Source organism: Seriola aureovittata, chromosome 23, assembly GCF_021018895.1.
Source record: "Seriola aureovittata isolate HTS-2021-v1 ecotype China chromosome 23, ASM2101889v1, whole genome shotgun sequence".
In the NCBI taxonomy this organism is placed as follows: Eukaryota; Metazoa; Chordata; class Actinopteri; order Carangiformes; family Carangidae; genus Seriola; species Seriola aureovittata.
In genome coordinates, this window is record NC_079386.1 from 9,405,938 (window position 1) to 9,429,847 (window position 23,910).

Genomic DNA, 23,910 nt, shown 5'->3' on the forward strand with positions numbered 1-23,910 from the left:
GTCATTTTTTTTTGTGTGTGTTTGTGTGTTTTCTCACTGAATCTTAAATCTTAAATGTGCACAGGTCTGTTAACGGTGACTTAAAGTCAATCTGGCAGACATTAAAAGTTCCTCCTGCTGGACTGTTTAATTATGTCCCCCGTCACCTATTTTGACAGAATGAGTGTAGCCTGCTCTCTCTCTCTCTCTCTCTCTCTCTTTCTCTTTCTCCCTAACTTGTTTCCTCTCTGTGTCTCCTTCCAGGACAGAACATGGTTTTATTATCTGGCATGTGATACGCTGGATTTGTGAGGACATCACTCAAGAATCACTCACCTTCTCACGCCAAAGGTACGGTACAAATTTTTATCACCATCTGTGAGAGCATCAATCCTGACAAACCGAGCTGAAAATGTCTCATTACAAGTCATGAATACGCAGTAGATCCCAGATTAAGTACACAAGCAGGCCCCCACCCTCCCTAAACACGGTGCAATAATGAAGAACCATTCATGTGGGCCAATTGGGCTTGTTCTTTGTGTGCAGTAGGATGTTTATGAAAATGAATCATGATAGGTGCTCATCCTAATATGCAAATCTGTGGGACATCAGCGGTAAGCCTTTAATTTCTGCCGCCATCGCCATTTCTTTTTTTTTTTTTTTTTTTTTTTTCTTCTTCTTTTGGGTTGTCAACCATACGTATCTACCGAGCGTGTTTGGATTCCATTCCCAGATGCAAATGATGTTTTCGGTGTAATCATGCAACAGCGCAGCTGACTTCCATTTCTCCACGCCCCGTGTCTCATGCTCCCTGTACTCCTCCCCACCCTCCACCGAAAACCTCCACGCACCGAGCTCTGCCTCCTCTCCCTGTCTGTTTGTCATTGTTGTCTTCTGCAGCCTTGTGTTTGCTCTCTGCTTCTCCTACTTATCCCCCCCCACCATCCATCTCTTACTCACTTGTCATGCCAGCTAAAGCCCTCCCCTCCTCATCCCATCGACACACACACACACACACACACACACACACACACACACACACACACACACACACAAACACACACACAAACTCTTCCCTACACCTCCAACCAACCCTCTCTATACTGAGCAGAGCCACTAGCCTCGGCGCCTCCCGTGGTGAGGCTGGATTGAATTCAATTAGCAAGATTGTTTGCCCTCCAGAGTTTACTGGTGGGCTCCGTGGATGATAGGTTTGCCTGCCGACATCCCCGCTCACTCACACACACACGCACACACACACACATGCACGTACACACACACACACACAAACACACAAACATACCCTGCTACATCCATCTTTCCTGTTTCCCCTCCATCTGACTCAGTGCCTCCGCCCCTCCTTTCCTCTTTTCCTAACTACTTCCTCGCGGCAGTGCATATTTTGTTTTTTTGTTTTTTTCTTTTGCATACATTGTTCACACGTTTTCGAGACCCTGTTCATGTTTTTATGTTATTTTACTGCATTGTATTCAATAAGATCAAGGCATAAAAAGCGGCACTGAGGGAAAATGTGTCATATCGCCTTTTTTATACGGCCCCAGGGGCTCATATTCTTCATGTGACTGTTTCAGCAGGGTTGATGTGACGGGAGTTTTCAGAAGAGAATAATTGGGAAATGCATTTGAGCTCAATCCCGCCAACTACACACACACTTCCCAGGATAATCCCATTTTTTTTCATAAATTAATTTGCCAGTTCGTCAGCACATCCAGCACAAAAGAAAGGGGCGGTAAATGTTGCTGACACAGGAGTAATGGTCACATTAGTTGCAAGGTGAAAATAGAATTGTGCCGTCATTTGAATAACATTGAGAGCAGCGGGCGGTGGCTGTGCGTGGCGCTGGCTTGTGCTTTTCAGATATGAAGTGTAAATCTGGTGCAGACATAATGGCCTCGGTCTCTATTCTGTGTAGCAACCCCGTTTCAGCGACTTGTCCTGCAACCCGCTGCTTTCCTCCCGATGTCATGCTGTGTGACCGTGTACTGGTGCTTCTCAGAAATCAGATACTGTATTAGTGCTGAAAGATGTCAAATGAATTAAAAGCTGGGAGCCGCTTTGATGATAAATATCCAAATGCTACCCGACGTGGAATTACGACCTTCATTTGATGCACCTTCTTTTGCCTAATTTGCGGTCACTTTGGATTAAATCCAGTCTACTTAAGGGAGATCATTTTGGGCAAAGGAAGGCAAAAAAAATCCCTACTTGATTTACAAGCATGATATTGTGTGATAGTATAGTGAGAGATTTCTGCAGTTAAGATGTAAAGGGTGTTATTTAGGCAAGGATCTTTTAATTTGAAATATCTAGAAACACTTCTATGAACACCTCTTTTCAGCCTTGTTCAAGAATATGAACCTCTGCACCCTCCTACAGTGCTTTGCATACCCAACATGGTTGCCCATAGCATCCGCCATTCGAGTCGGTTTGACCATAATGGGCAGTGATGACATTAGCCAGGCCAAGTTTTGGTTCTGTTATCTTAAAGCCCTGCCATTTGTTTTCATAGTGTGATCCTGTCCGAACTGCTTGAAATGATGCAAAACAGGTCATTTGAATGGGAAGGGAGCGAAATCCTTTTGGCCGATGTCAGCAGTGTTCTTGAATTTGAATCCTATCCAGAGGTAGTTGACTTTGCGCGTCTTTGTTGTTGTTGACCTGTTACTTGGGCAACTGCGGTCAGCACCAAAGCAGCCTGCCTCAAGGGTACCAGCATCAAAACCCTCTAAATGACCGAATTATTTAAGAGGCACACATTGCATTGATGTAGTGCATGCCCGGTAATGACAAATTTGTTGACCCCCTCCAGCAAATTGCTGTTGTCAAGACGACAGCAACCTGCTGGAAATGTATTCGCTCAGACGTGTGTGGTCATTTTGTTGTTCATGTGAGAACACTCCTGCAGTTACATGAAAACATGACTTAGTCATGTCATCATCCCTTTTATATTATATATTTATTTTATATTATATTATGTAAACTCTGGTTGAAGGATGAATGTGGTGCATAAATGTAATGTGTTTATGTGCCAGATCTTCCAACTGATCTGATTATTAATGATTTTAACCTCAAGCAAATTCACATACCTCCATTTATTAGCTTTTAGAATCATTAAGGAGTAGCATTAATTAGGCCATGTGTGTGGCCCCCTCTTTATGAATAAATTAAAGGTAGATTCACACAACAGCTCGCCGCACTTGGACATTTATGTCCCTTTGTTTTGTTCTGAACTGAGGCAGCTGTAACTTTAATTATTCACAGTGTTGTTGAGTTCTTTAGGAGATATATTCATCTGTATATGGCGGGTCATGCTTGATCAGCAGCTGGTGTGCGTATACTTACAGTAAATGTCTATGTAATACGTCTTAATGTAGTGTTAGCTGAGACACTGTGCATGTCCTCCCCCCCTCAACTTCTTCCAATACAATATTCATGTCTTCAGTGGGTCTTCATCACTCTCCCGCACTGCATTATCATCATAAAAGCACTTTTTTTCCCCCACTGTGATTTCTGCATGCATCCATGCATTTTTAAACAGTGTATCTCCCTAAATAAGGGGGTTTTTAAGGAGCTATTTGTAAGTTTTACTATTGCTACATAGCCAACTTTAGCATTAACAGCTGTTTACTTGCCAGTCTTGCCAAGAGCTTCAGCCATCGTTGCATTCACAAGAGGTTATAATACACCCTCTAAGCAGCGCTACTTCTTCAAGGCAGCTACAGTGACTCGATATTGGAAAGTGATCAGACGGGCCAAGCGGCTGGGGCTAGCTGGTTAGCATGCTAACTTGAGTAGTAGAAAAGAAGTGACAGAAATAGAAGCAAAACAAAAGGGTTGCCTTACATCACTGGAGACAGCTTTTGACAAGTAGAGGAATGAACTGTGATGCTGAACTCACAATGTTTCTTCTAGTGTGGTAAGTAAACAGCTGTTAATGCTAAGGTTGGCTATTTAGCAATAGCAAAACTTGCAAATAGCTCCTTTAATACGGTGCTAAGAGGCTTTTCACACAACTGGACAAATCAATGGCTCAGCTGCAGTTCATTTAAGTTAAAAGATGTGAAAGGAAATTTGTTTAATGCCAAGATGCTCCCATCTGTCTGTTAAGTATGGTTAGCTTTGCTTAGCATAAAGGCTGGAAACAGGGGGGGGGGGGGGGGGGGGGGGGGCTGTCCCGGCTCTGTCCAAAGGTAACAAAATCTGCATAGCAACACCTCTACTCAGCTAACGAATTAACACGTTATATCTTCGTTTAAATCATTCAAGAAAAATTCAGGACCATGCTCCTACTTACGTGTTAATTAGCGAGCTTCAGCTGGTGAGCTGGTGAATATTCTTACCTTTGAACACAGCCGGGCAAACTGTATTCCCTCGTTTCCAGTCTCGCTATAGGCTAAGCTGACCACCCGCTGACAGACATGAGAGTGGTAACAAAATCTTCTCATCCTTCTCACATATTTTCTAAAATGTTGAACTATTTCTTTAACATTTTGTCTTATGGAGTGATTTATGGAAAAATACACTTTGGTTACAACTTTTAGTGTTTCTCTCTCACAATAAATCTCACACATATACACACACACACACACACACACACACACACACACACAAAGCCACAGTGTTATTGCTTGTCGTCCCCCTACCTCCTCAGTCGCAGAGGGCTATGCAGGTGAACATTTCACTTGTGTTGATTGCCAGAGGTAAGAGTCCCTTCGACAATAGTGCCCCCCAAGTCTGACAGAGAGAACGGTAAATTTGGACAGAGCTATTTCGGTATGAGAAGGGGTTACTGGGATGTTAGCACAAGTGTCTTGTCATGTGCCTGGCTGCTCTCCTGATACCTGCCCTGACAGTTTGGGTGTCTTGATAAAACAACACCCTTGACAGCAAACTCACAGAGCAGCTCCGTGGTCTCTCTCCATCTTCCTCTGCCACTCCTTCCTCTCCCACTGTGTCTGTCTGTTGCCCCCCCCGTCCTCCTCGCCGTGACCATTTATGCTAATGTAAACGAACAGGACGATCTGTTGATGACGATTAGATTCAAGCGCTGCTTGCACCTCTGGGGCTACGCTGATATCATCTGACATGACAGAAGGATCCAAAGCAGCAATGGCTCTAATTTAAAAGACACTGATGTTATTTGAGCTCCAAGGCATTAGGTTGGAGATATGGTAAGTTGATACTGAAGTCACATGCTGATATATAGTAGAAGCTGTTCAAATGTATGAAGTCCAGAGAGATGCCCACTAACTTGGAGAGTTTTTCCTCTTTGGTTTTTGTAACACTGAGTCTCCCTTGAACTTCTACTGCACTCTGTCCAAAGCTTCAGCTCCAGCAAGGTGTGCAGCTCTAATCAGCTCTGTTTGATGTGCGGAGGCAGCAGGCTTTACGGAGGAGCCAAGATCTCTTAGGACATTAAGGGGAGAGGAGAGGAGGGAGAGGCAGAGATTACTGCTGGTCTTTTTATAGAGGATCACTCCATCTTGTTCTTTTTAGCTCACTCATTAGTTCTCGCTTCCCCCCGGAGGGTGATTCTCTCTTTCTGTCTCTCACCAAGACCAAGGCCACTTCCCTCACGTTGGCAAAGGAACCCGTCTGGCTATCAGTTAACCAAATATGATTCTCCAGCCTTTCTGTCGTTATCAAGTCACAGTCTAAAAGCGCTTGTGTGGTCAGAGCTGCTCCCGCTCTGGTAGGTATGGGAAAAGAAAAAAAAAGAAAAGAAAAAAGAATCAGCCCAGGAGAGGAAAGGGTAGTCAGATGAATAATGACTGCACACGCTTTCCTTTTGTTGGCGAGTGGAGGCTGTGGATCCAATGACATGCCTTTTCTTCATTTTGTCCCCCTAATTCCCTCCATTTCCTCCCTCCCTTTGGCTAGTACCTGTGAAATCAGACATCCCGCCGGTTGCCCGTCAAAAAAATAACCAACACTCCGCCACTCTGCGACTGGCTGTCAGGGGAGTTCAGCGCCTGACAACCGGCGCACACACTGAGGTAATCAGAAGTTGTCAAAACGTGAAGTGTCCTCTGCTATGACTGAGAGAGTGCTCTGTGTTTGCCTGTCCGACGTCAGCGCTTTGGCGACAGTGTAGGTGTGCTAATGGCCTCTTTATCAACGGGGATCATTAAATAATGTCCCGCGACTGCATATTTGGCAGCAAAATTGTTGTTTAGCAGAGGAAAATGGAGACACAGACAGATAATAGGAGCTTGTTGTCACTGCCAGCCTACTACCCAACCCAGTTGTGTGATGGAGCACTTTCATACACTTTCATGACCTCTTATGATTATACATCATTTTCAAGTACGCCGAATGCTGTTCCTTTTACGTATTCCCAAGTGGTTTATGAAAATTTAATTTACATATTTGTTCTCCAATACGAGCGGCCTGCTCCTCGGCCCCTTCCGATAGGAAGCTCCTGCCTTGTAAAAACACAACCGGAGAAATTATTGATTTGCATCTGTTTATCCGGGGTGAAGCGGAGCACCTCCCTGCGTTTGAGGATCCCGAAGGGTGTCATCACAGCCGTCTGTCCTTTTTACACTGGCTCTAAACCGCGGACAGGGGGCTGCAATCTGTTTCCGCCCTCCCTTGAATTTTATTTACAGCCCCAGCCTGGCAATAAAGCCCAAAATTTATGACTTACTTTTTAATTAGAAATAATGTCTTGTAGAGTTAAAGTGATGGATGGTTTAATCAATATATAGACTGCGGCTGGCCATATGATGAACGTCGCTATTGACAGCGCGCAGAGTAGCCTAACTTAACACTTTGTCTTTCAAAGAAATATGTAGTGTTTTGTCTGGGGAGGGAAACTGTACACTGCCCCTTTCTATGTCTCTTCATTCTTCCTCCTTCCACTTTACTGTCTCTTGCTTCTCTGTCAACACTTTCTCTCAACAGGCAGTGTTTTCTCCAGAATGAATCAACCTCTTCTGTCACACCGTATTGAAGCAATTATTTTACTTCAGTGAAACCCCATTGTGTCGTGGGCCTCATTTGCTCAGGTTTAAATAAAATAAGTGCTGAAGGTGGGTTCTTGTGAATGGAAACTGACAAGCTGGGTGGAATGCAATTCTCAAATAGGTAGGGATTTTTCTTTCTTTTTTTTTCTTGGGTAAAACGTTTTTTTTTTTTTTTCCTCAGGTTCAGAGAAAAGAGAGAGCAGAAAGGATTTTCAAGTAGAACAATTAAATAGGAATCAGGTAAATGGGATTTGTTTCCTGACTCTGGGGATGATTGCGTAATATACACTGGGGATGGAATTATGGTACTTGACAACTGAAGTTCAATTTTGTCACTTGTGGCTTATTGTGAAGTGCTTACTCTGAACAGGGCTGTGCTGAATTCAGTGTGCCAGACAACGCCAAACACTGATCAGATATGGGAGCAGTGTTCAAATTCTCTCTCACTATGTAATGTAATTTTCAAGTACACAATGTCAAGGTTGTGAAGACTTTACGACATGTGGGATTTGCCAACCACAAATTTCTGGAGAACCGAGGTGATGTCTGCAAACTCTTTGTTTTGACCGGCAAACGGTCCGAAACCCAAACGCGATTTTACGAATGCGGCGTTTGTCCTGACCTAGACGATTAATCCATTAACAGAATTGCTGCAGAGTACTTGTACTGTCAAAAACAAATCAATGAATCCACTCAAAATTTCCAATCTAACTCTACACATTTCTGCCACTGAAATTTTAAAGTGCGTATATGTTGTGTTTGAAAGAATGGCAAGAATGAATTAGCCGAAAGCGACACACAGAATGCACCAATTTCCACAGGAATGTCTCCCTTTCCCTACAAACAAAAACTTATGCCATTAAAATAGTTGACATGAAAAAAAAAAAAAATTACACATAGGCGCTTTAACTTTAAAAAGTCAGCCCAGTGTGTTCTTTCATTCTAAGTTTCAAAAGCCTAACGCAAAGTAAGGGTGAACATATTACACAGGCTCGAGTCAAAGTTAATAAAGTTAATAATTAGAAACTCGAGACAGTGACAGAAGGTGAATCACATTTAGGCCACAGTATTTTTGTGTCCTTCCTTCACGGTCACAAATTAATCATTGGAACGTGATGCTTGTCGCTACCATCCAGACCACCTACCTCAGAGAGAACACTAATAAACAGGATAATCTTATCCATACACACACACACACACACACACATACACACACACACACACACACACACACACGGCAATATAACATCACCTGTCCTCTAAAACCAACCACAATACCTTTCCTCTTATTGATTAGTGTTGCATTCACTGCCCAGGGCCAGCAGAGGCCTTGGTAATGACTTTATGCTTTGTTTTCATGGTCTTTGGAATAGAATAACCATGGATGACATGGATCCCGCGCTATGAGTCCCTCTGGTCAATGGTTAACTGTTCTGCGGCAATTCAAAGCATCCGGGCTCTGTCGCAACTGACCGCTCTCCTGTAGATCTTGACCTGGGAATGTTTTCTTCACCCCCCCACCCCCTCCTCATCCTAATTTCTGCTCTTTTCTCCATTCGCTCATTCTGCTTGCATGTCTTAGCTTATCTGCTTCCTTTGTGCAACATAAGCTTGTAGATAAGCAGTATATTGGGCAGGGTTACTCATGTCTGTCTTGTTCATTCATCGGAATCCTCTAATTCCCCCCCCCCTCCCCAGAAACCTATTTCCCAGACTGCAGGTGGCCCGTGTTGCAACATGGAGGGCATGCCTGATCTCTCCAGAGCAAACATAGACATTTAGTCACTGCCGACGCTTTTGTGTTCCCTATGAGTGCCGGTAATGCCCCCGATACGTATGTGCACGGCGAGTGTACACATGACTAATCTCAGTGTAAAAACATGCCACTGATGGGTCCGTAGCTTTGGCCGAGATTAGCCATGAAGTGAGGAATTATTCATTTGTTGTGTTTGCCCCTTCGTCATTCTCGGGGTTGACGGATAGGTGGCATGTACAAAGTAAACAGAATCCTGCTGAAGATCTGAAACAGTGGTTACCCATAAGCCCTAAAGTCCACAGGTGTTTCCAGTTGCGCTAAGTCTCGAAAATGCGTAGCCTCCGGCGGGCTTAAGGCCGTCTTTCTCAAAGCACGACCCAGTTCTTACAGTTCCATGACACACAGCACAGTAACTATGTTAGAGGAGGGTTTTTTTTTTTTCATTGGAAATGAGCAGTTACAAACCTGAGTAAGAGTAATGCCCTGAGACTCCAACTGGACTTGTTCATCGGTCAGGGTCACTGCCGACCATGATCTCTGTTCTGGGCAGTTAATTAGGAATTAGAACATGGCATGACCCTCAGGATGTTCTCCATGGTTAGAATAATGAACACCTGGAAATGGCGAGGAGCGGGGGGGTCCTTTGGCTTGTGCACAAGTCATTCCATTAAGACTTCTGAACTCCTGTGGCCTTTATATAGTTGCGCTTTTTTTTCTTTCCTCCATTTCTTCCCAGTCTTCTGACATCAAAGTGTGTATATATATATATATATATATATATATATATATATATATATATATATATATATATATACACACACACAGTATGTATGTTTTTTTTTCCTTTTTTTCATTCTTTTTGAACAAGTGTGGGCACGAGGCAGTGGTCTCTTGCTGGATAAATTGGATTCCTATTTGACATAAGATCTATGATATAATACAGTTTGAGATACACTGAATTTTATTTAAGCACACATTATATTTAATGAAATCCTACCCTGTGCCAATGAAATCCTTTGCAAACCAATTTAACTCTCTTCCCTCTTTACATTAATTAGATTGCTGTAATTTCATAATTTGACAATTCTTTCAGGTTTGCCTGATTATTTAGCCCCATTCCTTAATTTCATTAGGCAATTTATCAAGTAGCCTGTTGAAAGAAATGCACAGTTATATATTGTGTTTGTTTTTTTTTTCAGAGCATGAAAAAGCCTTTCTTGATTACCACATTTCACCGTGCTGTGAGTTATTACAAATATCTGCCTGTAACAGAAATACAGTCAAAGTAAAAATAAAAAAAAAAGTATGAGATAATGTGAATAAAGGAAAAGAAAATATACTTTGCAGCAATGCACCCTGGTGTGTATGTTGTTTGGGGAGTTCGGATATCGTAGCCTGGCTGTAATTCCTAGTAAAATCTGTGTTGCCTGCTTCTATCTAGTTTTCCATTTGTATCGTCAAAACAAAAAAGTGCCTCGGTGCTGTTTGTGTATTCAGAGAGGAATGCAGCCCAGGTGGAGCGTGGGTTCCACAGCTAAAAATACAGTCCCTAAAAATTACATACACATGCTGTGTTTAAAAAAAAAAAAAAAAAAATCTAATTTAACCCATAATTCACATATTGCTTTCCTGGTGCAAGCTGGTGTGTTCATACGGGGCGATAGAGATTTTTAACATTCCCCGTGTATATTTCCCCGTGCGCCATATCATAATGATTTGGCTCGATGCCTTGATTCGAATTGGTGGATTTTTCCACCCTGAACAGGTAGAATGCGATACATCTGCTCACAGGACACATTATTTTATCAACTGCATTTTCAGGTCACAGTGCAGTTCAGAAGGTGGTGTGTGTGTGTGTGTGTGTGTGTGTGTGTGTGTGTCTGTCCCTCCCCTTGTCTATGCTGGCAGTGAGCATGCCCCAGTACACACAGTCCCTAGATGCAGTCTGGCAGGCCTAGTGAATCATCTTCCCGTCACAGGTGGAGGAAATACAACAGCGGGATTGGCAGTCCAAAGGTGGCGTCTGGCCCACTGTTGAGTGAGGTGTTTGGCTTGCTTCCTCTGGAAATGAGGATATTTTTTCATGCAGGACGGAGGGAGGGGGAGGGGTGGGGGGTTAGCCGTGCAAGTTTTTTTATTTTTCTCTACCCAGAAAGAGCCCGGCGGTGATGCTGCACATTTCAAAGCGTATACATGAGTTCCCGAACATATCTAGGATCAGTCAGCTTGTCCACATATACATACGGTGGCGGGAGTCTTCCGCCGGCTTGTTTGTTTGTTTGTTTGTTTGTATGTCTGCACTTGGCGTTTCTTCCAGTGTAGGTGTGCTTCGTCTCTCGCTACTTTGTGTGTGTGTGTGTTTGAGAGGACGTTTCATCTGAGCTCTTGCAGGTAGGTGGTTTGCGAGGGCCACTGATCAAAGGCAGAATCCTCGGGGCCAACAGGGGCCCAGCGTGAGCAGCAGATGTTTCCCGTCTCTGTTAGTGACTCAGTTAAAGCTATCCTTATTTAACCAGCTCCGGCTAATGGCCCTCGCCGGTGTCGGATACACCGGATCGCTTTTCTTCTCTTTTGTGTGCGGAACATGGGACAAGAGCACGAGGCGGCAGGGATATCGTGTTCCTCTGTGACGCTCTCATTGTGCTCCTCTGCGAATTTCTGGCCAGAAAAATCCCTTTCATAGTAATTGGGTGTGAATGAAGCACTTGCGCTTGCCTAATGTCTACAGTACAGTCTTGCATTCAGGCCAGTGGTTAAACATGCCAAGAGACAGGGGAGAAAAGGGCAGAGGAAAACAGAAGGGGGGGGGGGGTGTCGTAGGAAGTGTAGTGCAAAGTGAAACACAACAAAACAAAACAAAAAAAACAGTGTGTGGGGAAAACATGCGTATTGTAGCTTAGAGAAAATAAAGGGAAGAAGAGTAAGTACAGAAGAGGAAGGGGATTTCAGGAAAGGCAAGGCAACAGAATAAGAACAATTTGCAAACAAAAGGCTGGAATACAAAGTGGACGAGCGCATTGGCTTAGCAGGAAGAGCCAGCTCGGGTCCAGGTTCTTCGTATGGCATACAGGAGATTGATTGAGAGATTCGGTGGGTCTAATTGTGCTGCACCATCTGCCCAAGTTACAGAACCTGCCAGGCATGTGACAGTTTCCAACGGGCTCACTGACGAGCAGATGTGTGCAGGAGTGTGTGTTTGTGTGTGTGTGTGTATTTAAACACGTCGCTCTCTCTTAACTTGTGATCACATCATTTTTTTTTTTTTTTTTAGAGAGCTAAGATGAGAATTCCTGTCGACAGAGAAATTAGTTCTTTTTTTCTTTTTCTTTTTTTTTTTTTACATAATCAAATGTCCAAACGTGTGACTCTCTCCTGTGTTCTCTTTCGTCCGTTGGCTCCATCTGTGATGTTGCAGTGGTCGTTGTTCCAGACGGTATTGCGATTGATACAACAGCCTGACAAATGTCATAGCCGCTGAATGAATTTCCATAAATCAATCAAGCGCTTTCCCTCGTCATTTCCACAATGAAACAAAGGAAATAACAAAATGCTCTGCACCAAACTCGCATACTAATTCATCCACTAAATTCATTTGGTATTCAGTGAGAAGGCCGATAGGGATTTTAGTTTTTTTTTTCTAACTAGAAGTGGAGTCGTCACATGTATTAACATGGCACCCACTGAAAACCCACAGGAGTTTCCCATATTAATTAAATCAATTAGTCCACCGAGATTTGTAATTTGTAATTTAAAAGGAATAGTTTGACATTTTGGGGAAATGTGCTCATTCGCTTTCATGCTGAGAGTCAGAGGAGAAGATCAACACCGTTGTCATGTCTGTACCAATATGTGGCTACCACCAGCAGCTGGTTAAATATGTTTCTTTTGCTTTGTGGAAGATAATTGACCCAAAAAAAAAAAAAAAAAATCCCATACCCTCACACAAACCCACCCATTCCCAAATGGACAATATATATATGTTAAAAACAAATCCAACCACAGAGTCGGGTTTAAAATCACCACAGTGCAACACTCTGTTGCTCAGCTCAGTTGTACTGACTGAATAAGTAATTACAACAGAATGTCACCAGGAAGTAAGAACAAAGACGGCGAGGCTTCGCTTTGAAGACCAAAATTATCTCTCCAATCAGACACTGGAGTGCAAAAAACAACTAATGGAGCTGTAGGGCACTGCTCTGTACTCACAGATACAAAGACGCGATAGGATTCACCTGAAATTGGACACCTTTGTCTCACCGAAGGGGCACACCGGATTAGCAAATAAGGTAATTGCGTTTGCAAATCAAACCGCCAACAACTGTCCCGCTGCTGCTTTGCTCCAGCCGGCCTTCTCACACTCTCTCAGACTGTAGAATGTTTCATAAGAACTATTACTATCATGAATTATTTTGTGAAGGCATTAATCTACGCATTGTTTCTGTGTTCTTCTATGCATAAAAACCGGCAAATTTCATTTGAAAAATACAATTTCCTACATGTTCGTTCATCGTCCTATAAAATCCAGCTGAACTCTGTTGTCCCCGGTGGTGAACATTTTAACGGCCTTATTCACTGAGTTATCAAGCCGCAGTATCTCCAATTTACATGGAATCCTTGTAAATGTCCAACAGTGATACAAGCCACTAAACATGACAATAAAGTAATGGATTGTTAATTTACATGCCCAGGCTAGAGATTTCATAGGTGCCAGTCCTACAGATGATGTTAACAATGTGACAGTTGGAGCAGTCGGGGCTTAGAATGATGAGGAAGTCGGGCTGTTGGACTTGCAGGAGAGTTTACATTAGCAGGAGATCAAATATAGAAAGAGAAAGGGAACAAAAAGTTGCGTCTGCTCTTGTCACATTTGTGTCTTTCATGATGTTCTGCAACCCCCGTCTCCTCTCCTTGATTTAGCCACCGTCGACAGGGGACGTTGGCATGTGTTTCATATTCTGCATACTCATATCCCTAAGTCCCTCTTGTAATTATTATTCAGTAGATGCACTGTTTGGCACAAGGACAAAAGTTTGCATAATTTATGCAAGGCCGTCATCAATTTTTGAAAAACGGCCCCGGCCTTTTCTTGTGCTTTTAACTAAATAGATGCACTTCAGCCGTGGACATAAAACGGCCGCAAGGAAACAGAGAAAACTTTATTTATATCTTTACCTAAACTTTGAACCAATGCAGCCTGCAGAGAGAGTATATTAGGGTTGCTAAGTCCAGCTGACGTAAAATTTATTTGTCTTGTCCTCCTGAGCCTGCTCTGCTCTCCCATCGGGAGAACGCTACTATATAAAAACGTAAAAATAATACTTTGTAAGGCATCTTCTCCGCCTTCTGAAGAAGTCAGCTTCTCAGATAAAGTACTGGGAGATGAGCTGGGTATGATAACATACAGCACACTTCCTCTGGATGTGTCCCTGAGGGCTCTCACCTGAGGACTTGGAGTTATTTCCAGCAGAGTGCTCACAGGAGGAGGGTCCTCTGAGAAAAAAGAAAATGGGACTTTGTTATTCCATATCCCAGGAGAAAGTGCTCTATATTTACTTTAATGAAGAAGGGGACGATGTAAATAAACTCTGGTTATTGTGAACCTTTTCTCTTGTCCATATAATCCCACTTTCCATCAACTTCCCCCCCCTGTAAATGTTTTCCCACTGAATTGTCCCTCAGTAATCTATGGGTTGGACATTTTTAATCCATCTGTGTTGCCAGAACATGGAAGGGATGTTGGATGTACTTTTTCTGGCTCTTTTGTTTAATGTCCTATAAAAACGGAAAGTTGGCATTCGTCCCTGAATTTCTAAATAGGCTGTGTTTAGTGGACAGGAGACCATTATCCAGAAATCTGGAGGTAAATGGCAAGATTGAATAATAAGCTCTTGGCTCCTTTTCTCCGTCGCCGGTGATTGAGTATAAAAAGGAACATGAAATGCTGTGTTTATCTGTTCTGCTCTTGTATCTGCTACACCAAATTCCTATGTGCTTACTAAGACATTAATCTCCAAAAATGTGATTATGTTGTTATATTTCCCTTGTATGAGCATATTTTGAATTTGAATAATTGTTGTATAAGATGAATTTGGTTAAACCAGATCTTTAAGGGATCATTAATTCTCATCATATTTAACAGATTTAATCAATCTTGTTTGGCCTGAACCCTTATACCAAGTAACATTTCTCATCTGTCGAACGCATAGATTCATGGTATCCTCTATGCTGTTGCCACACAGTCATTCCAGCAAAGACACATCAAATGAGATGGGTTTCCATGCAGACTGAGCTCATCAGATCATATTACTTTTCTCTCCACGCAGACTTAGCATTCCCATTTAAACCTGCTGCTTGCATCTGTGGAACCAATCAATAACACAGCAGAGTGTGTTATTTGCATGATAACTCATGTGGAGATCCCAAAAAAAAAAAAAAAAAGCAAAAAGCTTCGGAAGGAAGTTGCTCCGTTAGAGACTCGGTAAGGTTGTTTGACAGCAGTTTGCCCTTTGACCTTCAAAAAGATCTGTTTCGGGAGAGTAAAATTCAGAGATTTCTTTTTACATTTTTTTTATGACTGTGTTTAATCAGCGTTTGCACAGGGCAATGATGCAGAAATATGTTTTTTGAAAAAGGGCTTACTAGTAAGTGTTCTTGCCCAGTTTCTCATTTTCATTCCGAAGGAAAACAGATCGATGTGCTTCACATGGTTTAGGGGACCCATGGGATATATTACTTGTCCATGACACGAAGCTCCAAAGCCGGGGGGGGGGGGGGTTTGCCAAGGTTTTAGGATGCCAGACAAATACATCAGATGTATCTCACTTCATATCCTGACCTCCAGTGCTGTTGAATTTGAACACATATATATTAATAAAGGATAATATTTTGGTCACATCCGGACTTGTTCCCCTTCCACACATATCCCGCTTATTCCGTGCCATTTATTGTGTTGTCAGACGTGAGCCTGACCATTTATTACAGCTGATACGAACTCGTGTGCAGACAGTGATGGAGGATGCTGAATACCCAACTGTATTTCTAAGTGGGCTTCACTTCTAGATAAACAATAATAAGTGGCTGCAGCAATACGTCCTCACTTATTCTACAAGGCAGGGGGTGAGCCAATATTTGTCACCTTTGCTGAGGACCTAAGGAAGAAGAAACTTTAAAAGGAATGACTCGAGGTTGCCTTTCTGATGCGCACCGCCTACCAGAAGACAGCTTGAGTGTTTGTCCTGTTGTCCGTCAGTTTCCACGCAACCCTGCTGAAAGTTGATATGAAGCCATATGGCACTCTGAACCCTCAAACTACAGTTGTCTAACTGCTAAGTGCTTCATTTTTCACGCTAGCATGAGGGCGCTTGTATTTATAATTCATTTAGCGGAAGGGCAAGCTTCACACACCGTAGACCCGACATTATATGCATATTTAAACAATTTAACACCCACAAACTGTGCTGCCTCATCTCTGCTAGTGCTCTACAATATTTTCATTTTTTCTTTCTTTCTTTTTTCCTTTTTTTTTTCTCCCTAGCTGTTTGAAGATGTGACCCAGGATGTGTTGCCCTATTAGAAAGCAATAACGGATAAATTGCTTTGCAGATATATAATAAAGGAGCACTGTGAAAGACTGCAGGCGCTAAATAATTTCATTTTTCAATCGTTCAAATATGACACATTATTAAAATTCAAAACTCAGTGTGGTTTTTTTTGGTTTTCTTTTCCCTTGACCTACAGGCTGTTGTGTCTATTTGCCGGAATATATCATGCAAATCTGACTCATAGTTTAGACATCATCACTCCATACGTTTGTACTGAGCTGAGGTATGTATTCAAGGCTTGTTTCCTGTCATGCACGAGCGCCGTACGAGCACAGATGTCGCATTCATGCCTCTCGCACTCAATTTAGTAAGAAACTCAAGCCGAGTTTCAGACCCCGGCTTAATAACACTGCCCTGGCGTCTAATGCGCAGGTTACGCTGTGGGATGTGGTGCGACGTGCACGCGCTCCGTGTGAATGGAAGACGCGCTTCGACTTTGGCATGTACGCCTTTTGTGTGTGTGTGTGTGTGTGTGTGTGTGTGTGTGTGTGTGTGTGTGTGTGTGTGTGTGTGTGTGTGTGTGTGTGTGTGTTGATTACAGCTGCACAGCACTGACACACCGCTGTAGGAAAAGTGAGCTGCTCAAATCCCACATGGGGGGGAGAGAAAAAAATATATCAAATTTAGCCAGAGGTTACTGTTCCTTCTTGTTCAGCGAATCAGTGGGAGCGTGAACACTTAATTGTGGTGATATTGAGCTCGTTTCATGTTTCATGAGGCAAAAATCAGGCTGCAATTGACTGTTTGATAAGCCCCGCCTCTCTCAGTTAAGCCTGTTTACCGTTCTGTTTACATCATTTTGACTGTGTGGTCTTTATGGCATTGATTCAGGTGCTTGCAAGGCGCACTGAAAGTCACTGACATGATGAGGACCGCTTACATAATACTTCAGACAAGAATGGTCATTGGCAGCATTGATCGCTGTGTCAAAATACCTGAGGCGCGAACCAGCAGCATTAGATTTGGACAAATTTGAATGAAACCTGTCATAAAATCGTATCACACTAAATCTGAGCGAGTGCTTTCCCAGCAGATTTATGCACGGGCTGTCTCCAGCTCGCCTGGTTCCCACGCTCGCAGGGACGCCGCGTGCGCCGTCTCCTCGTTGTCACTCGAATTTTTAAGGTTTCCGTCAAAACGTCAGCATCAGGAGGAAAATCACTGAAATGTAGTCGAGTTATCGGTGCCGTTAGCAGCGAGCAGCAGCGCATGGGTGCGGGCTCGGGTAGCTGCTCCAGTCTGAATAATGATTCTGCAGAGTCAGACCGAACAGTCAGTCCACTTAACGTGTGCCCTTTTCGGTTCTGGCGACAGCTCCCTGCGTTTGACAGAACGTCTGTTGGGCAGGTTGTGGAAATGTCTTGTGTGCTGTTGTCCTTACCAAAACTAAATCAAAGCCGCATGGTACATGGTAAAGCCACAACGGCAGCAATGCAATATACTGTTTGAAAATAAGGAAAGAATAGGATATATCTTCCAACATATCGGGGAGAGAGGGCAAACAAAATTGAGATTTCGAATAAGTGTTACTGCAGCTCTGACAGGCAACTGTAGATCTTCCTCTGAATTACACCTCCTTTATTGTATTATTTTTTTTTATTAGAAAGCAGTTTAATTATCATCACCACCTCATTTTCAGTATCTAATTTGTGCAACTATAAGTATCATGAAATCGCATTAGCCTTTGTGAACCTTATTCTCCATTATGATTATTCAGAGAAGTCTTCCTCACGCTCGCATCCCGGCTAAAGCGCCAGCGATTGTGTACTGTGGGAATATACACATACTGAGACTGTGTTTTGGCTGATGTCTGATTTAGCTCTGGGCAGTATGCGAGGTCAAAACAGATGCCGCCTCTATGCAGATAAGGCTGCAGCGATTGGAGCAGAAACGATTGCAATTCACGCTCGTGGGCTTGTTCTTCACACAGTTTAGACAACAGAAAACAGGGGCACAGCGGTACATGTTGCCATCATCAATCACCACAGAGACTCCGTCGCCGCGATGTGTCAAAAAAGGATGAAAGGCATGATTCTCAATGATAAGGCTGTAAAAGATTTCGGGGCTCGGGGATGTGTTGTGGTAGGAGGCGCCATCAGAGCTGAACCAGCAGGGAAACTCATCTCACAGACTTGTGTTTACATGCACGTAGGAAACCAGGTTATTAAGAGAAATCGGGCACAGAGGCAGGAAATCAGAGAACATGCACTGTAATGATTACTGTAAGCGATCTCTTTGCATGCCCATGGTCAGCAATCAGATTTCTCTCAGACCTGCTGTGATATTTTTGAGCCAGAGCAGGCAAGAATTTTATTGTCAGTGAGGCCTGTTCATAGTGAAGACGGAAATCTTTTAAAAATAACTCACATATATTTAGTTACAATAAACAAAAAAATCCTTAAACAGATGGGCACTGTATTTTTTTAAATCTTTTATCAAAAGTTATAATGGTATAATTGGTGCATTTGTCGGGGACTATTTTCAGCTGCGGAGTAATACACATCTGGTGCTCTTGTGAGTATTTACGGCAGCGGGATGACTCAACATAAACTAGAATGCCAGTGAAGGAACATAACGCCCAGTGCCACAGTGTGACTCGTGTTTTCAAAAGCGTTGCGGAAAAAAAAAGCGGAACTCTATGGCGCAGAGGAATAGTTTATCAGGCTCCGGCGACATAGGCCACATATTTGTTAAAGATCAAATCATCATTGGTTTCGATCTATACGGGATCTGTCCAAAGAAAAAATAAACATCACAAGACTTTTCCTTTGAGTACATGTAAATGCACTGCCTGGAATAAAGCGGAGATTTATTTTGGGAAATATGGAAGACACTACAGCTTGGCAATGAGAGTTTCTCCTTCCTGGCTCTTAATGTTTTTAATGGCACTTTGTTTGCAGTGAATTACACAAAATTCCACTATGGGAAACTTCCAAAGTGAAAAGGGGTCAGTGATATACATATCGTGTCAAACAAGGCTATACCGTTTACATTTCACATGCATTTAACTCTTCCCCCTGGCTGCATCACATTACTTATTTTTCAATTTGAGTTTGGAAGTATCCATCAAATTTGATGATGCCTCTCAAACACAAGATGGTAACAGATTTTTCGAGGGAAGGCGGCCCTGTACTGGGAGTTCTAAGTCGTCTGTTAATCAGACACAACCATAATTATACTTGTTGTGCGGCAGTGCCTCATTTTTCAATTTGTATGCCCAGCTTTGCCAAAAGTTGCCTAACTATATCCATTCTAAAATTCTTGACATGAGCATTGTGGTGTTGGCTGCTCTTGTAATATTTCCACTTCTCCCGTTGGACATATTGGGTAATAAATATGAGATCCACCAGTAATGTCTCGCACAGATGATGTTATTAGACTTGCCAGCCTGAGGCATCAGCTGTGTGTATTGGACGTCTGTCAGAGTCTGTCAGAGTCCTCCCCTCCCCCCCACAATTCCAGACTCCCCCCTGTGCTGATACCAACTGGTCCAGGAATTGCATGCCAGACTTGTGGAGAGTCCCAGAGACCCCTCTTTGCTCCCTGTCCAAGTCAAAAGAAAGAGTCTGGCATTGAAATAGACTCCTCTGCACTCATGATATAGAAGCAAAAAAAAAAAAAAAAAAATTCCTTTTGCCTTGGCCAGCCTCACTGGGGAATCAGGGTGGGGTGGATTGGCAAGGGGCAGTGGGTCGGATAGAGTTTCAGAGTTTGCTTTAAAGGTGGTCCCCCTGCCCCCACCCACCCACACTCTTGATGGCCTGTTGTGCAGGTTGAATAACATTCCAGTGTCGGATTGATACAGAAATGAAATGAGGAGAATGAAAAGAGAAAGGGTGGAAAGGGTGGAAAGCCCGCTTCTACTGGGTTTAGGGCACCCTGCTGTAAGTATGGGATAGAGGTAGCTGACACGACTCCCCAGAAAGGCAGTCAATATTGTTCTGTCTGAGAGGGTCTGTGGTTTTGGATCAAAGAGGATAATCAGCGATGCAAAAAAAACTGCCACTGTGAGATTGGCATCAGTTTCAAGAAGATTTGACACCGACGCCATGAGTCAGTACACAATTCAAAGATTTTCTACATTTGCAACGAATGGAAATTCAGATAAGCATCACATTTTTGCCTTATGGGTTTTTGAAGAATGCATGGTCGCCCCTCTGGGTTAAATAAGACTAAGAATGTACATCAGCAGTAGCAGCTGCAGGGCAGCGTGTGGCCATACTGGTGCGTTGGCAATATGCTCATAATGACAATGCTACCATGGAATATTTACCCCGTTCAACATGTTAGTTCAGTAGCATGCTGATATTGCATATTAGCAGCAAACAGTATAGCTGAGGCTAACTGCAAGATCATTGCTTTTGCAGATATTAATCAAATAGCAAAGTATGGCGATGGCTGCAAACAGAATGTCAGGGGATAACGCCAATTCAATGCCATTAAATTCATCCAGAGGGGGACATGAATGTCTCTACCCCATTTTCATGGCAATCCATTCAGTAGTTGTCACGATATTTCATTCAAAAAAAAAAAAACAAAAAGGTCAACCTCATGGTGGTGTTAGAGGAGAAGTCAGGGGATCCTTAAAGTCTCTACGAGGATTCATCCTCTGGGTACCATGACTGTCAGTAGAAATTTCAATTGCTATCCACTCTATGGTTGTTGAGATGTCACAGTCCAGGCCAAATGGTTAAACGAAAGACCGACCAACATTGCAATCACTAAGACCACGCTACTAGTTAATGATTGAGAAATGTATCGACGAATCTTATTTGGCTGCAAATTCACAATGAAGATAGTTAATTACGTAAAAAAAACAAACAAAAAAAAAAAAAACAACATCATGACCTTGGCATGAAAAAACTAGCTTGGTGACTCTTTTTTTTTTAAACCTTATGGGTCGGTCCTTTTGTCCAAATGAGATACAGGTTGCTCCCGAAGACGTCCCAGCATTGATACGCTCAATATTGATTGGTAAAAGGCCAATGCCATCAACCAAGCGTCCTCTGTTATCCCGTCGGCATAAACAGGAGGCAATCTCATTAAAAAGACTGTGCTCCGAGTGGGTCTGCAAAATTTCCACATATTTGGGGCGCGCTACTCTGGAAAGTCAAAAGCAATTACTGACTTCCTCGCTTTCATCCTGTGGAGAGGGCAGAATGGTGTTTGTGGCCATGGCATAAGTGGACGAATAACATTACACCAGAGTGCAATTAGGACTTGGACCAGGGAACCACGAGTTCTGATGATTCTACTCTATGTCAATTAAAGTGTGTTTTAGAGAGACGGAAAGAATAAAGGAGAGCGCGGGGGGGGTTGGGGATGTGAGAGAATTTGAGAGAGGAGTAAGACGGTGTGTGTACGCACTCGCTCGGTCTTCCACAGTGTCCCAGCTGCAGACAAACACACAACGTTACATTTTTCTACAAACCCTATTATTATGCTTTTCAGCCCAATCATAGCGCAATTGTTAGGCCTTCCAGGCCCAGCCATCCAAAACCCTTTATTTGAATCCATATTGTGCCTTTTTAATTCTTGGACTAAAGGCTTTTCCTGTAACAGACTGTCCGGTCGAGCAGCCTGTAGCAGCACACAGTGTGTGTGTGTGTGTGTGTGTGTGTGTGTGTGTGTGTGTGTGTGTGTGTGTGTGTGTGTGTGTGTACATGTGTGGAAGCTCCAATCGCAGCACTGTAAAAGCCATGGTTTACAGTCTGTTCCTGTACTTTGACATTCGCTAACTATCCGCGACCGTTGTGTGGCTGCCTCACCCCGGGAGACCTCCGCTTTTAGATTTAGAAAGGTTGCCTGCTGAGTCCAACCCAAACACATTCTACCACTCAGCCAAGAGACACAGGGCAAGGTCACTGGATTGTGTGTGTGTGTGTGTGTGTGTGTGTGTGTGTTTTCACGCCGCTCCCCGAAGTGTGTCTTGAGTGCATAAAAACACAAAGGCAGGTTACAGCGCGTCCTCTCCTCCCCCTGTGTTCTGCAGGTACTCTTGGTTCATGTTCTGAACTGACAAGTAAAACATCTAACTAACCAACCCCACCCCCCACCTTCACCTTCACACACAGCACAGACGGAACAACCATTGATAACATCAACATGGTGTCAATGTGATTCTCTCTTTGTGGTCCCCCACTTCACTTCATTAAATCCCTTGTGTTTGCAGATTTGTACTTCACACCAAGTCTGTAATGACTTCATTAGAATTAGTCAGCATCTAGTGAAATTAAAACAGTACAGGCTAAATGGCTTTTTTTGTAACTTGCACAGCACGAAAGTCCGTGCTGCTGATTCTTATTACACAAGTACTACATTAGTTGGAGTCACGATTTATGCGGTGCTGCTGCAAATCACACGTCTCCTCGCTTTTTTTTTTTTTTTTTTTTGGTGGTCATTAATGGAAGAAGAAGAAGAAAGAAGATTAATTGAAATTCAGTAGACATTTAGATTGAGGTTGACATAACCCTAGGCGCCCCAGCTATCTCATCAGGTTTTTTAGAATTCGTGGTGAGACTCGGCACCTCAAGACCAGCCATGATTTGTCAGGCCTGAGAGCATTTGCCACGACAAGAGAGGAGAGTATTGCTCTTTTTGTCCAGGGATATACCCCATGAGGATGTTTGCCCAAACCAATCAGACTTTCATCAAACTCAATTCTATACTAGTCTGAGTGAGGGACCCTGCAGCCTGCCAGCTCCTTGCACTTCTTCCATACTTTACTCGGCAGGCACCTCTTCCCTACAGCTTGGAAAAACAAAATGCCCCAATTACAGATGATTATCTCTGAGCATTTTGTGATAAGTTGGACTCGGGAAAGACAGGAGGAAGAAGTGTTGGCAAGGAGCAGTGCTTCTTGGGGGTGACCTGAACCGTAATGATTCGGAAATGGTTCATAGGATCTTGGGAGGGCGGGCAGCTGTTGCCAGCGTACTCTAGGTTGTTTCTTTTCACAGTGGTCGGCGTGGGCTAACAGTCAAGTGTATGAAAACCGAACAACAGAGACAGTTTCAATGCAATATTTAACTTTTTTTCCCTCCCAATACCTCGTAGTATCACTGGCATTCTTCTTCTACTTTTGAACTTTTCAATATAGAGTTGAAAAGGTTCTCCTCGAACGTTCTACCTGGCTTCCTCAAGTTCTTTCTCGCTCGCTAGTCGATCCCTCCAAAGGCAGGTCACCGAGGTCTTGATGAGGGAAGCTCTCAAATTTCAGCCAGCGTTTTCTAAAAAGCTGCCAGACAACAACAGAAAACAGCAGGCAAGAAGGCAATTCACTACGATGACCCTTGACCTCTGTGTCAACTATGTTTGGATGATTATTTACCTCTAAGCACCAGCTGAGTAAGAACGTCTGATTCAACAAGGAAGAGGACAATTGTTGACCGCAAAGAACAGGTCCAGAGTGGTTGAAGTGTTTGCTGGGTTTTTTTTTCCCCTGACATTTTTCATCCTTTTTTGTCTGTTATCAACTATTTTAAGCGAGTTTTCACCCTCATTCAGGTCAAAGCAGCACAGAAAATAAGTTAGTGTGAATGTCGTCCAACTATGAATGGCAAGTCATTTCTAAAAATCCAGAATT

At 43.1% G+C, this 23,910-nt stretch overlaps 1 protein-coding gene across 15 annotated transcripts in view; it reads left to right on the forward strand.

Annotated features, from left to right (window-relative positions):
* The window catches only part of LOC130164395 (adhesion G protein-coupled receptor L3-like), a 211,003-nt gene that overhangs the window by 25,289 nt on the left and 161,804 nt on the right, over nt 1-23,910 (forward strand). For 14 of the 15 annotated variants that reach the window (XM_056369102.1, XM_056369106.1, XM_056369103.1 and 11 more), the window contains exon 2: nt 244-330. The gene's annotated coding sequence lies outside the window, so the exon portion shown is untranslated. Of the gene's footprint in view, nt 1-243; nt 331-3,829; nt 3,917-23,910 lie in introns of those variants that run through there. The other variant, XM_056369094.1, reaches the window with a different exon arrangement.